Source organism: Macaca mulatta, chromosome 7 (assembly GCF_049350105.2).
Source record: "Macaca mulatta isolate MMU2019108-1 chromosome 7, T2T-MMU8v2.0, whole genome shotgun sequence".
In the NCBI taxonomy this organism is placed as follows: domain Eukaryota; kingdom Metazoa; phylum Chordata; class Mammalia; order Primates; family Cercopithecidae; genus Macaca; species Macaca mulatta.
In genome coordinates, this window is record NC_133412.1 from 46,566,039 (window position 1) to 46,572,901 (window position 6,863).

At 47.2% G+C, this 6,863-nt stretch overlaps 1 long non-coding RNA gene across 4 annotated transcripts; it reads left to right on the plus strand.

Moving 5' to 3' along the window:
- The first annotated feature begins 1,555 nt into the window (after window positions 1–1,555).
- On the plus strand, window positions 1,556–6,590 carry LOC144329724 (uncharacterized). 4 transcript variants are annotated; one of them, XR_013395341.1, is made up of 4 exons: window positions 1,556–1,786; window positions 3,270–3,425; window positions 5,011–5,106; window positions 6,156–6,590. It is a non-coding gene; the product is annotated as an uncharacterized LOC144329724 (long non-coding RNA). The 4 variants fall into 4 exon arrangements; XR_013395339.1 differs by having other exon boundaries at window positions 5,011–6,590; XR_013395340.1 differs by lacking the exon at window positions 5,011–5,106 and having other exon boundaries at window positions 6,153–6,590.
- The last annotated feature ends 273 nt before the right edge of the window (window positions 6,591–6,863 follow it).

Consider the following 6,863-nt stretch of genomic DNA (forward strand, 5'->3'; position numbering starts at 1 on the left):
AAGACATGGGTCAGATGGGTGTTTTAGTTCTCAGGAAGGAGGTGGTTTCTTCCCACTGTGGAGGCTTCCTCTCCCAGGACTCAGGGCCGCACCTTCTCTAGGTTCTCTCCTCCTGCTTCTCTGTCATTCAGCTTAAGCCAGGCTGAGCATATTTAACTTGCTTCTGAATCTTTTCAGACCCACATTCCTTATCCTTGCCCCCTGCTTGCAGACTCTTAGCTGAGCTTTTAACTTTTCTCCCTCAGTCTTTCTGGTGTTCCAGATTCCTCCAGCAGTGCCCTGCATCCCCTGGTAAGTTTCATTTGGCAGTCTTGGGCAGGGATCACTGCCTGAACATGCAGCCTTCTCGGGGCAGGAGTCTATTCTTGTCTTCTTTTGTTAAAAACATGCATGCCACTCACCTCCTGGAACATTCTGTCATATGTCTTGATGCTGACCAACAAAATCCCACCCTTCAAATGAATTTGATTTCTTTTCTGACCTCATGTCATTCCATAAGCATGATTTTCTGGTCCCTTGGGGACCCTCTGAATATCTCCAGCTAGGGGGGATCTAACCCAAACTACTGGAAAACACAGCCTGCTGCTGGCATTAAGAGCTGCTTCTCAGGAAGCTGCAAGTGACACACATGTGCAATACCTCAGTGAGGTCCCTGGCAGGTCACACAGGAGAGCTCTGCTCCCTGTCACTTCACTTCCAAGCTCCGGGAAAGTGTTTGAGGAGCAGGGATTGTCAGGCCTCTGAGCCCAAGCTAAGCCATCATATCCCCTGTGACCTGCACATATGCATCCAGGTGGCCTGAAGCAACTGAAGATCCACAAAGGAAGTGAAAATAGCCTTAACTAATGACATTCCACCATTGTGATTTGTTTCTGCCCCACCCTAACTGATGATCAATGTAGTTTGTAATCTCCCCACCCTTAAGAAGGTTCTTTGTAATTCTCCCCACCCTTGAGAATGTACTTTGTGAGATCCACCCCGTCTGCAAAACATTGCTCCTACTCCACCGCTTATCCTCAAACCTATAAGAACTAATGATAATCCCACCACCCTTTGCTGACTCTCTTTTCGGACTCAGCCTGCTTACACCCGGGTGAAATAAACAGCCCTGTTGCTCACACAAAGCCTGTTTGGTGGACTCTCTTCACACAGACGCTCGTGAGAAATTTGATGCCGAAGACCCAGGTCAGAGGGACTCTTTTGGGAGACCAGTCTCCTGTCCTCGCCCTCACTCCATGAAGAGATCCACCTACGACCTTGGTGTTTGGGTGAGGGAGAAGGGACAAAATGGAGGAAGGTGAACAAGATGGCACAGTCCCGATTGCTTCCGGGTTCTTCATCACCAACTTTCCCGTGCCTGGGAAAGTGCAGGAGAACTGAGCATGCGCCAGGTGACGTCAATCTGAAGAGAACGAAACTTACCCAGCCACGCCTACGGAGACGCCCCTATCACGCCCCTATCCCACCCACTGCCCTCCCCCTTCCAGTACCAATGCATAAAAGTCCGCTCCCGGCAGGAGCCGGGGTGACTTCTTTGGCCCCCGCATTCGTGGACCGGAGAACCTCACCCGAGAGCACCGGCGTGACTTCCCTGGCCCCCCACACCTGAGGACCAGAGAACCTCGCCCGAGAGTGTGTGCGTATTTGCAATGAAAGACTGCCACTTTCTTATGTACTTTGGCCTCTTGTTTAATTATTTAGCTCTCCTAAATTAAATTAAATTAAACAAAACACTTGGGTCCTCAGACCAACCAGCCCAAGCAACATCTCACCAATTTCAAATCGGGTAAGTGGTCTTTTCACTCTCTTCTCCAGCCTCTCTTGCTACCCTTCAATCTTCCTCTCTCGCTAACCTTCAATCTCCCTGTCCTTCCAATTCCAGTTCTTTTTCCTCTCTAGTAGGGACAAAGGAAACACATTTTATCCATGGACCCAAAACTCCAGCGCCGGTCACGGCAGCCTTCCCTTGGTGTTTAATCACTGCGGGGACGCCTGCCTGATTATTCACCCACACTCCATTGGTGTCTGATCACCACGGGGATGCCGGCCTTGGTCATTGACCCACATTCCCTTGGTGGCAAGTCAGTTGTGGGGATGCCTGCTTTGGCTGCTCACCCACATTGCAGCCCAGGGCTGCTCACCAACCTCCTTCTCCATGTCTCTACCTTTCTCTTTAAACTTACCTCCTTCACTATGGGCAACCTTCCACCCTCCATTCCCCCTTCTCCCTTAGCCTGTGTTCTCAAGAACTTAAAACCTCTTCAACTCACACCTGACCTAAAACTTAAATGCCTCATTTTCTTCTGCAATACCGCTTGGCCCCAATACAAACTCGACAGTAGTTCCAAGTGACCACAGAATGGCACTTTCGATTTGTCTATCCTACAAGATCTAGATAATTTTTGTCGAAAAATGGGCAAATGGTCTGAGATGCGTGACGTCCAGGCATTCTTTTACACATTGGTCCCTCCCTAGTCTCTGCTCCCAGTGCTACTCATCTTCTTTCTCTCTGGTCTGTTCCTTCAGTCTCCACCCCAAGCTCTGAGTCCTTTAAATCCTTTTCTACAGACTCATCTGACCTCTCCCTTTCTCCCTAGAGCTGCTCCTTGCCAGGCTGAGCCAGGTCCCTCTGCTCCCCCACCCTGTAACCCTTCTATTACCTCCCCTCCCCCTACCTGGTCTGGTTTACAGTTTCGTTCTGTTACTAGCTCTCCCCCACCCGCCCAAGAATTTCCTCTTAGAAAGATGGCTGGAGCTGAAGGCATAGCTAAGGTTAATCCTCCTTTTTCTTTATCCGACCTCTCCCAAATCAGTTAGTGTTTAGGCTCTTTTTCATCAAATATGAAAACCCAGCCTAGTCCATGGCCCGTTTGGCAACAAACCTTAGACTCTTTACCACTCTGGACCCAGAGGGGCCAAAAGGCTGTCTTATTCTCAATATGCTTTTTATTACCCAACTCACTCCCAACATTAAAAAAAGCTCCAAAAATTAGATTCTGGACGTCAAACCCCACAACAGGACTTAATTAACTTCGCCTTCAAGGTGTGCAATAATAGAGAAGAGTTGCAATTACTTGCCTCTGCTGTGAGAGAAACCCCAGCCATATCTCCAGCACACAAAAACTTCAAAACACCTAAGCCACAGCAGTCAGGTGTTCCTTCAGGACCTCCTCCCCCAGGATCTTGCTTTAAGTGCCAGAAATCTGGCCACTGGGCCAAGGAATGCTCGCAGCCTGGGATTCCTCCTAAGCTGTGTCCCATCTCTGCAGGACCCCACTGGAAATTGGACTGTCCAACCGGCCCAAGGCTCTGACTGACTCCTTCCCAGATCTTCTCAGCTTAGTGGCTGAAGACTGACGCTGCCCGATTGCCTCTGAAGCCTCCTGGACCATCATAGATGCTTTGGGTAACTCTTACAGTGGAGGGTAAGTCTGCCCCCTTCTTAATCAATATGAAGGCTACCCACTCCACATTACCTTCTTTTCAAGGGCGTGTTTCCCTTGCCTCCATAACTGTTGTGGGTATTGACGGCCAGGCTTCTAAACCTCTTAAAACTCTCCAACTCTGGTGCCAACTTGGACAACATTCTTTTATGCACTCCTTTTTAGTTATCCCCACCTTCCCAGCTCCCTTATTAGGTCAAGATATTTTAACCAAATTATCTGCTTCCCTGACTATTCCTGGGATACAGCCACACCTCATTGCCACCTTTTCCCCCAGTTCAAAGCCTCCTTCACATCCTCTCTTTGTATCTCCCCATTTTAATCCACAAGTATAGGACACCTCTACTCCCTCCTTGGCGACAGATGATGCACCCCTTAGCATCCCATTAAAACCTAATCTCCCTTACCTTGCTTAATGCCAATATCCCATCCCATGGCACGCTTTAAAAGGATTAAAGCCTGTTACCACTTGCTTGTTACAGTGTGGCCTTTTAAAGCCTATAAACTCTCCTTACAATTCCCCCATTTTACCTGTCCAAAAACCAGACGAGTCTCACAGGTTAGTTCAGAATCTGTGCCTTATCAACCAGATTGTCTTGCCTATTCACCCCGTTGTGCCAAACCCATATACTCTCCTATCCTCAATACCTCCCTCCACAACCTGTTACTCTGTTCTAGATAAACCTAGCTGACCCCATAAATCCTAAATCCTTTCTCCACTCCCCTTTCCATTCCTTGAAAAAACAGCCCTAAAAGCTGCTCCCACATGAACTCTCCCTAACTCATCCCAACCTTTTTCATTACACACAGCTGAAGTGCAGGGCTGTGCGGTCGGAATTCTTACACAAGAGCCAGGACCGCGCCCTGAAACCTTTCTGTCCAAACAACTTGACCTTACTGTTTTAGCCTAGCCCTTATGTCTATGTGTGGCAGCTGCTGCTGCTTTAATACTTTTAAAGGCCCTCAAAATCACAAGCTATGCTCCACTTACTCTCTACAGTTCTCATAACTTTCAAAATCTATTTTCCTCCTCACACTTGATGCATATACTTTCTGCCCCCCAGCTCCTTCAGCAGTATCACTCTTTGTTGAGTCTCCCACAGTTACCATTGTTCCTGGCCCAGACTTCAATCCAGCCTCCCACATTATTCCTGATACCACACCTGACCCCCACGACTGCATCTTTCTGATACACTTGGCATTTACTCCATTTCCCCATATTTCCTTCTTTCCTGTTCCTCACCCTGCTCATACCTGGTTAATTGATGGCAGTTCCACCAGGCCTAATTGCCACACACCAGCAAAGGCAGGCTATGCTATAGTATCTTCTACATCTATCATTGAGGCTACCGCTCTGCCCCTCTCCACGACCTCTCAGCAAGGTGAACTCATTGCCTTAACTTGAGCCCTCACTCTTGCAAATGAATTATGTGTCAATATTTATACTGACTCTAAATATGCCTTCTGTATCCTGCACCACCATGCTGTTATATGGGCTGAAATAGGTTTCCTCACTACACAAGGATCTTGCATCATTAATGCCTCTTTAATAAAAACTCTTCTCAAGGCTGCTTTACTTCCAAAGGAAGATGGAGACATACACTGCAAGGGCCACCAAAAGGCATCAGATCCCATCGCTCAGGGCAACACTTATGCTGATAAGGTAGCTAAAGAAGCAGCTTAGAGTTCCAACTTCTGTCCCTCACGGTCAACTTTTCTCCTCCTCATCTGGTCACTCCCACCTACTCCCGCACTGAAACTTCCACCTATTAATCTCTTCCCACACAAGGCAAATGGTCCTTGGACCAAGGAAAATATCTCCTTCCAGGCTCACAGGCCCATTCTATTCTGTTGTTTATAACCTCTTCTATGTAGGTTACAAGCCTGCCACTTAAAACCTCTCATTTCCTTTCCATCACGAATATCTATCCCCAATCCTCCACTCTTGACTCCCTCTTGGAGTGGGTAGATGATCTTTGCTAACAGGACACACTCCAATACTTTCACCCTGATGAAATCCTCCTCTTTACTTTTATACTCACTCTTATTCTCATTCCCATTCTTATGCGACCCTCTACCTCTCCCCAGCTAGCTTCACCACACTGTCAATCTCACTCACTCTCCTAGCCATTTCTAATCCTTCTTTAACAAACAATTGCTGACTTTGCATTTCTCTTTCCTCCAAAATTGCTGAGGTCTGGATTTACTCACTGCTGAAAAAGGAGGACTCTGTATATTTTTAAATGAAGAGTGTTGTTTTTACCTAAATCAGTCTGGCCTGGTATATGACAACATAAAAAAAAAACTCACCAACCAAGCAAATAATTATCCTGAACCCCCTTGGGCACTCTCTAATTGGATGTCCTGGGTCCTCCCAATTCTTAGTCCTTTAATACCTGTTTTTCTCCTTCTCTTATTTGGACCTTGTGTCTTCCTTTTAGTTTCTCAATTCATACAAAACTGCATCCAGGCCATCACCAATAATTCTATACGACAAGTACTCCTTCTAACAACCCCACAATATCACCCCTTACCCCAAAATCTTTCTTCAGTTGAATCTCTCCCACTCTAGGTTCCCATGCCACCCCTAATCCCACTTGAAGCAGCCCCGAGAAACATCACCCATTATCTCTCTATACTATCCCCCAAAATTTTCACCGCCTCAGCACTTCACCACCATTTTGTTTTGCTTTTTTAATTAAATATAAGAAGACAGGAATGTCAGGTCTCTGAGCCCAAGACAAGCCATCATATCTCCTGTGACCTGCATGTATACATCCAGATGGCCTGAAGCAACTGAAGAGCCACAAAGGAAGTGAAAATAGCCTTAACTGATGACATTCCACCATTGTGATTCGTTTCTGCCCCTCCCCAACTGATCAATGTACTTTTTAATCTCCCCCACCCTTAAGAAGGTTCTTTGTAATCTCCCCAACCCTTAAGAAGGTTCTTTGTAATTCTCCCCACCCTTGAGAATGTACTTTGTGAGATCCAACCCCTGTCCACAAAACATTGCTCCTAACTCCTAACCGCCTATCTCAAAACCTATAAGAACAAATGATAATCCCACCACCCGTTGCTGATTCTCTTTTCGGACTCAGCCTGCCTGCACCCAGGTGAAATAAACAGCCTTGTTGCTCACACAAAGCCTGTTTGGTGGTCTCTTTCCATGAAAGTGTGAGACAGGGACCACTGATGTCCAAGTAGGGGAACTGACTGCCTTGGCTTGCCTGGGACCAGCGGTTTCCTAGGACTTGGACTTTTAGTGCTGAAACGAGGAGGTTATGGGCAAATTGGGGTGGGTTTGTCACCCTCTGTCCAGGATAGCTCAGCCTCAAGAGGACAAAAGGGAGTCCTGGGTTGGGCATGGTGGCTCATGCCTATAATCTCAGCACTTTGGGAGGCTGAGGCAGGCAGATC